Genomic DNA, 8,485 nt, shown 5'->3' with positions numbered 1-8,485 from the left:
AATGGGAATCACTACCGAGCACCTTGTTCTAGTGGGGGGATTTATTCATTACACACAGGTTTTGTTCTTCAATTTCCAATAACTTATGCTTTTGTCTATTTTGATTCTGAAAGCTGTGTTACTTTTCATTGTGAAAAAACACAGATGCTTCGAACCTGAAAGGTGGTGTTGCAAAAAAGGAAAAGCACGTTTAAAGCACTAAGGACATGATACTGTGTTTTCTACTACTGGGTAATGTAGAAAACTGCATCACTGGATATCCCCCAAGTGGGGGAGCAGCAACCTGAGGCTGCCAGCAGAAACCAAGGGGAGAATGGGAGGCAAAAGCCTTGCTTGGCTTCAGCAGATGAGTGCTGAGTGAGTGCAGGCACCAGGATGGGTGCCCAGAGTGGAAATCAACTCATAGGAAAGGAACTCAGAGCAGGGAACAAGCATGATGGGGGTGAACAAGGATGGGAGGTGTCTGAAGCTTTGCTCTCCTTTGAAATGCTTTGAGAGAGGATGCTCATAGGGAACTATGAATCCACTGGGATTGAGGGATCAAGTCAGGGGTAATGAAAGGCATATTTCTTGAAATCTGCATTAAAATTCTTGTAGGTGTGGCTTTAGGGGCACATTACCCAAGGGTTTGACCTTATTTTAATGCCCAAATTTTAGCTAATTTGTGTTCCTATGTGTTGGCACAAGGTCTTGCAGCCTCCTCCCTCTCTCCAATGAGAGGGGAGGTAACAAATCAGCACTTACTCTGTCAAAGCTGCTGAATAGTGGTGCAACTTAAAACACCTGGAGTGGGGCTATTGGGACAGGCAGCTGGGCTGTTTTGGGTACCTGATTGGGGCTGCTTTGTGGTGCCATGTATGTTATGTCACACTAATGGGTCTGTAAAAGAGGACAGTAGGGAGAGAACTTGTCTTTTTACCCTCAGCACTCTGTGAGGGATCTAATCCTCTGCTGAAAGGAGACTGCCCTTCCCTGCAGGCAGCCAGGCATGGATAAGGATTTGGAGTTGGGGTACAATAAACAACGGGAGCACAAGTGAGCATTAAACAGGGAGCCCTCGGGCTCAGGTCAAGGTGACAGACACCTGGGAGAAGTAAGTGACCTTCCTGCCTGGGGAGCTGAGCCTCGAGGGTCACAAAGACACACAAAAGGTCTAAGTTTCAATCCCCTGAGAGGAACTGGACAGCAAAGCAGCTTTGGAGGCTTTTGTGCGCTGAAACCCTTGATGCATTCCCACTGAATGTGAGCTCCCTGTGGTGCTTTTGCCCTTGTGGGTGCCTTTGGTCACTGAGGACCTTGTGAGAGCTCTCTGCACTGCTCTGTGCATCACTGATAGAGCCCTGTCCCACTGTGCTGGGACACTGCAGCTGGGCAGGACATGGAGGGCTCTGGGATGCTCCCCAGCCCTGCCACAATCAGGATCCCACAGATGAAGATTAGGTGCAGGCAGCTGGGACTCCTGGTGAATGTGAAACCAGCTGGAACTGAGATAAATTGTAACGGTACCAAGAGGTACAAAAGATTTTCTGCAGCAGGAGAAGCCTTGGTATATAACAATGATGAGGAGTACTTTCTGACTCAGAGCTGCTGTGGGCTTAAAATACCTTTGTCTTCATGTTGGTGTCACAGGAGGCAGAATCAGAGCCATTTTCTTAAAGTTTTTTCATTGAGAGCAAGTCAAGTTTTTTTCTCAGGAAATTTAATAATATTGGAATGATTTAAAATACTTAGATGTATTCAGGTTGTGAAACTTCATCTCTTCTAAAATAATTTCTTGGCTGGTACATCTGTTTTAGGTTTTGGTTTCTTATTTCCCTTTCTACTACTTATCTATTTTTCACATCAATCAGAAAAAGAAAGCTGAAACATTTGAGCCACTTGGAAGTTAAGAGAATAGGAGGGCAAGGCTGAGCAGTACACTTATCTTGGAATAACAGGAGTGTGGGGGGGCTAATTTCAGCTGTATCAGCAGATAGCTCTGTAATAAAAATGTCTTAAAAAATGGTGAAATGAATAGAAACTGAGAAAAAATGGCCTCTCTTTCCTAAACACACACACTTTGTTTCTATCTGTTCCCATTTCTTCCCTTGATGCTACAAGAAAAGAAGAATTTATTTCAGGATTTGTCCTGGTTATCTTTTGAAGTAAGTGTGCTTGCTGCAAAGCTGTTTAACAAAGTAGCTGTTAAACTAATATCAGGAATTTCTAATGGAAATGTTTAGAATACCTAATTTCTGAGGCCTAATTGGAAACAACTTAAATTATTACATCAATAAAATTTGCTTGAGGGAAAGCCAAAAGGGATTCATGTAATGAAACAGAAAGTTCTAGCTGGAGAAAATGATTTTCACTGTGGAACATCTGAAAAGCTTTGCAGATGTTGGATTAAAAGAAACACTGATGAATTTTTCTGAATCTCTTCACACATGGGCATTTTAACATAAAATATCATGCAGCTCACAAAAGCAACAGGCAAGGATATTCTGAGAAGCGTAAGAGTGAACAGATTGTGCTCCATTTGTTTGAAAACAGCCCTTACCTGATGGAAGTGCAGTGCTATTATACTCCCTTCCAAACATCTTGCAATTCCAGCACAGCCTATTTTTATGGCTGTTTTTAAAGCTGTAAGAGTGTGACAACATGGATGTTTCAGCCTCAGGTTTTAGAATGCCATTTCTCTTGGGAACCAAAGGCACAAATCCAAACTTCCCTCAGCTCCTGCCTTTATCCTGGCAAAGTCGATTTTGTGAGAAACAACTGCTCACTTTGAAAATTTAAAAAGGTTTATTAAACCTTGACAAAAATACAACAAAAGGTCTATGTAAGGAAAAATTCACAGCGCTAGGAACTACCTCATGCATACCACATGGCCAGTTCATCTTCAAGCTGGATGCTCAGTCTTTTATACCCCTGGGGGTTGCATCAGCCCCTCCCAAAGTCTGTCAGTCAGCTCTTCTTTGCCATTTATCAGTGCAAACTGCTTTCTTGTCACTGGATTGGAGGTCAGGTGTTGCCATGCCTCACCCCCTAAGCACCAACCTTTGCCATTCCCACCTGCCCTCAGGAAGGGGAATTTGTACACACCTTCTTTTTATCTGTCTTAGGCAACCCAGGCTGTCTGATGGCAACAATACAGGGGGGAAAGGGAGCTATGGGGAGAGCAGAGGACATCTAAACTACAATAACATAACTATACATCACTAAAGCTTTTATTAATATTCACACAATTCTTATCCTTTAATTGTGAGAGCCAATCATCTCATTATCCATTTATAACAATGATAACTATCCATCTATATTTGATGCTCTTTGCATCTTCTGGTTCTCGAGCCTCACGGACTAAAGCTAAACCCCCAAGAGTTTGGCTGTTGTGTGTCTGTACAGAAGCAATCATTGCAGCAGATGTGGGAGGGGGATTGGGAGGGAACCATTCCAATCTTCTCACTGTGACAGATGAGTAATATGAAGATTGACTCTCACAATTAAAAGGCAAATATCATGTATACATGCTAGGAAAAGTTTTACAGATTTATAATTGTGTTTTATTATGTTGTTATCAGGGGGCAGCCTGGGTTTGGGACATTTGGGAGGGTCAGCTTGTCACTATGGCAATATCTGACCTCCCATCAGGATTTGAGGAAGTGAACTCCACCACTGGATGGCAGAAAAGGAGTTGATGGACAGAACTTTGGGGGGCAAAAGGGTTAAAAAGCGAAACCTCCATTGTGTGGATGAGCACATGGTGGGGAAAATGTTGTGCTCTTGGCCCCGTAGTATTTTCTCTATCCAGTCTTCTGTTGTATTTTTGATAAGGTTCTAATAAACTTTTCTAAATTTTGGAAGTGAGTAGCATTTCTCACATCACAAATTCCCGCTGTGTCCCTGCAGTGGTTTGCAGAGCTGTGCATGTCTGTGGATGTGGCTCTCCAAGGGGGATGTGATCCAGCACTGCTGCTCCTGGACCCCTTTGGCCAGCAGCTCTCACAGGTGGGCAGATTTTCCCCTGCTTGGCTCCGTGAGGGTTTGTGCACATTAACTGTGAATTGGTAAAGGTGTCACCTGATCTTCTGGTGGTGACTGACCAAGTCCAAACCCTGTCAAAAAATGATAAAATTGTCACTTGGCGATTCTCAGGGGCACGTGTGTCTGTAAGAAATGACCTACACTCACACACTTCAGTTGATGAAGTTTTATACACATTAAAAATCTTCTGAGGAAATAAAATATTTTATTATGTGGCAGAGAAGGATATGCAACTCTCATGTCTTAGACTTATTCTACATACAGAGAACTGGAGTAGCATTGAACACATTTACATGCTTTCAAATGTATAAACTTAAATAAAACACAATATATATCATTGGAATACAGAGAACTGGAGTAGCATTGAACACATTTACATGCTTTCAAATGTATAAACTTAAAAAAACCAGAATATATATCATTGGAGAGTACAGAAATGCTATTATAGAATGTTGTTCCCACTACTAGTTTTTAGCAGAGCTTAACAGAACATAAAGTGAGTGATCATCTTAATAAGAAATTAGCAACAGGAAGACAAAAAATGAGAACTTCACGAGCAACAAGTGTAAAAGTTTCACTGTTTACAGGCTACATACCTTTTCAGACAAAGTTGGAGAAGAATGTTTTCTCAGATTTGGGCTTTAATGAGGAATTTTACTTGCTCTTTGGGCAAAGATTAAAACTAATGCTGCTTTGCAAACCTTATTGTCTGAGAAATCTAAATAGATGCAGGTTAATTATTTGCTTACAGTTAAGTTTTTCACACCTTTGGTCCAGTTTTGTGGGTCTCATGCAGCTGTAGCTCCTGAGAACAGTTACACTGGTTCTTTTACAGATCTCGTTTTTAGCGCTGCAGCAAAAGTTTACAAAAAAAGTCAGATCAGCAGCCTCTGCCTCCCAACACAGCCACATATCTGGGGAATTCAGAGCAGGGCTCTCTGGAAGCTGCTAATTGCCTGTCAGTCATCTGGTGCACCAGCAGCTCACACGTTTGTGCTATCGACCTGGCAGATTAATAGTACAACCCAAACAAAGGAACAAAGGCTAAACTGTTCAGCTGGGAAGGGAACTGTGTGGTCTTTTCAGGCCAAGATTAGCAGAGAAACAGAGAAATTGTGTTCTTTGTAAAACTAAAGCTGCACTGACCTTAACTCTGGCAAACAGACTGAATGAGTTCAGCACTATTTGTCAGCAAAACCTGAAACAGCAGTGCTTTAAAAAAACTGAAAACAACAACAAAAGAACAAAACAAAACGAAAACCCAAAACCCTATGTTGAAAAATCTTTCCGAGCACAATGAAGTAAAATTAAAATTAAATTGGTTTCAATTTTAGGAGTCAGCAGCAAAGCTAAAAGGATTCACAGAGCAGTGCTAGAAACTGTTGACCATTATGCTGAGTGTATTTATAGCATCTGTAAGAGTCTATTTTCAGGGCAAAAAACAGCACTGTTTAAAAAAAGAGTGTTTAAATTTTCCTCTGGTATCTTTGGGACTTGTATTCTTGGATTGAGGTCAATCAGAATAAGGGTACTATTATTACTGAAATTAATATTTTTTTAGTTACTGGTAAATTCATCATAGCTAGGCATTCCATCTGAGACTAAGGCTCTGTTGTGTTAGAACTCAACCAACACCAAAGGAGAGCCCCTGAAAATTTCCAGTCCCTCTATACTGTGGAGTTTCCAGTCAAATTCATAATTAAGATGGCAGTGAGATTTGTTCTCTAAGTAGGGCAGTGCTGGTCAAAGAAAAAAGGGTGACTTGTGTGAGGAATGGCTGCTCCAAAAAGTGTTTTAGCCACCTTTACTGACATTTACTTGGGATTAATTAGTTACCATCTGGAGGAAAAAATTCCTTTTGAGCTAAAAGAGAGAATATAGAAAAAGGTCCTCTGGTCTTTCCTGATTTCTTGCAGCAGATTTTGTTTTCAAGGCTCTAATGCCATATTTTCCTTTGGCTTCTTGTTCCTGCCCACCATACCATGACCACAACCTCTGATGTTCTAATACAATATTTTTCCATGATTGCATGGTAAATGTGAATAATTTCAGTGATCCACTGCACAGTGAAGTGGTTGGGAAGTGTCAGCTCTGACCATTGCAGCAGCACACCAGGAGGGGTGGGCAGGGGAGAACTGGCCCCAGCTGCACTCCTGTATCGATACAGGGAGCTCCTGATGTGGGGAATAATGTGCTCTGACTCCATGGTTCAGAAAGCTGAACAATTGCTTTATTAAATCTATGCTATATTACACTAATGCTATATTATAACTATACTCAGGAGATAATACACTGTAGTAAAGAAAAGCCCGTGACTGTCTGAGACAGCCAGGACACGGCTCTGAGTGACTGGCTAATCACTTTCACCCATATCCAATTAACCAAATCACTCTGGGTAAACAACCTTCATAACACATTCCACATGTGCAAAAACGGGAGCAATGAATGGAGATAGGAATTGTTTCCTCTTCTTCTCTCTGTGCTTCTCACTGCCTTCCCAGGAAAGATCCTTGGGAATTTGTGCCTGCTGCTGTCTATGAAGGGAGCTGTGGCCGCATTGCTGGGCAGGTGCCCTGTCCTTGTCACACCCCAGCCTCTGCTGTGACACTCAGGACAGCAGCTGTTCCTTCACTGCTGCTGTTGCAAGTCCCAGGTTGTGTCTGTTTCCCTGGGCAGATGAAACAGAAGCTTTGTAAAATGTTAAAAAAAGCAAAAAATCAGTGTCTGAAACAAGAATCAGGTATTCTGATACAATCTGACCCAACAGGCCATTAGATACTCTCCCCAAAGGCTCACTTTGGATGGAAACCTGTCATTTTTCTTACGGATATGTTATTGCATCAGTGGCCTCAACAAACTGTACCGTGGATGAAAATGTGAAAACTAGTGTATATTTCAAAATAGTTAGTTAATAATTCTTGCAGCCTTTGGTCTGAAAAATGCAAGTCAGATGGCCATTCTGAATGTTTGGCTTTGGAATTTTAAGGTAATTTAAATTATCAATGTGACTCATAGTGCCACCATTTTTGTTCCTTGATTCAATGCACAAGATTAATAAAAAAAGGATTTCTCAATTTCAACCCTATGGGTGGATTCAATTTCTTGTTTTCTGTGAATATTCTATAACAGTAATTGGAATTTTTTTTCAATAGAGATATTCTGTTCAGTAAGCTCATTCATTTGCCTGTAAAATGTTGATGAGTGACAAGGTATCCACTCTTTAGTGAAGGATGCAAGTAGTACTATTTCATCTTGTAGTCATAAAAAATAGGGAACTTTCAGCCTGGAATCAGAGCCAGGAGACTTTCAACTGCAGTCAAAAAAAACTAAACCAAGGGCATATATTAAATGCAGGTAGAAGAATATCTCAGACCTTAGAAAATCAATTGAGAAGTAATGATCATTGATGAACATATAAAACTTGCAGAAAGTCTCATTTATTCATTGTGAGCTTCAATAAAGGACATCTCATTTGTCTGCTACAGAGCTGGAACAGGATGGATTACACGACACAGTGAATATTTTGCTTTGTGTTTTATTGATCTGAGTGGGAAATACAGATTGCACTGTAGAGTATGAACTGGATACAAAACCACTGAAGTCAATGAAAAGATTTCTTTACGTTTTAGGGGCAGCAAACATCAGTGAAGTGTAAGTTGCCCAGTCCATGTAAACTGGTTGCACAATCCTGGAACAAAGTGAAGAATATTCTCTCTCTGTCCCAAATGAACTGCAGCAATTTCCTACACTTTTCTTCTATGAACCTCATCACATAGAACAAAACTGCAGTCTTTAATTTCAGAGATGCATTCTTGTATCCTCCAGCCTTGACTTCCACGGCTGCCTGTAGAACGTGGGTTTAAAAAGATGAATCTGTGGCAGAAAGAGATGCTAGAGGAAAAATTTGTCCACCACCTTAGAATGAGACTTCCCAGATATTGGTGTGACCCCAAAATTAACCTTAAATGCTAATTTGAATTATACCAAATGGGTTGTGCCTGGACTAACAGCACTTAGAATATAGTTGAAGAAAAAATCATGGTATTTGTGAGACCAGTCACTGGATGCTGGAAGGGAAATGAGGGCCATCAGAAGGGGTATCCTTTGCCCCTGTGATTGAGTCTGGTTAGAACATCTCCAGCAGGCAGGAATTTATTTTCTCAGCCATCTTCCCCAGTGTTTGAAGAGTCTGAAGGTAAGCCTAACACTGAGGAAAACAAGAGTTCCCAAGCCAAAGTGCAGACAATGGAGAATGGATGCTGTCTGCAGAGACATTGATTTTAAATATATGTGTTCTGTTGCTTTTTTATTCCACTGATATCTTGAGGTAGATTGTTTTTTCCAGAGCAAATGCACGTTAGGTAATATTTGGAAGAGCTACTGAATTTCACTTCTGGTTGCATCTGATTCTAACAGCAACTTGAATTAAAATTGAAGATTCTTCTTTGCAATACATACACAA

The sequence above is a fragment of the Melospiza georgiana genome, chromosome 2 (genome assembly GCF_028018845.1).
Source record: "Melospiza georgiana isolate bMelGeo1 chromosome 2, bMelGeo1.pri, whole genome shotgun sequence".
Classification (NCBI taxonomy): Eukaryota; Metazoa; Chordata; class Aves; order Passeriformes; family Passerellidae; genus Melospiza; species Melospiza georgiana.
Note: the sequence above shows the minus strand (reverse complement) of the source record.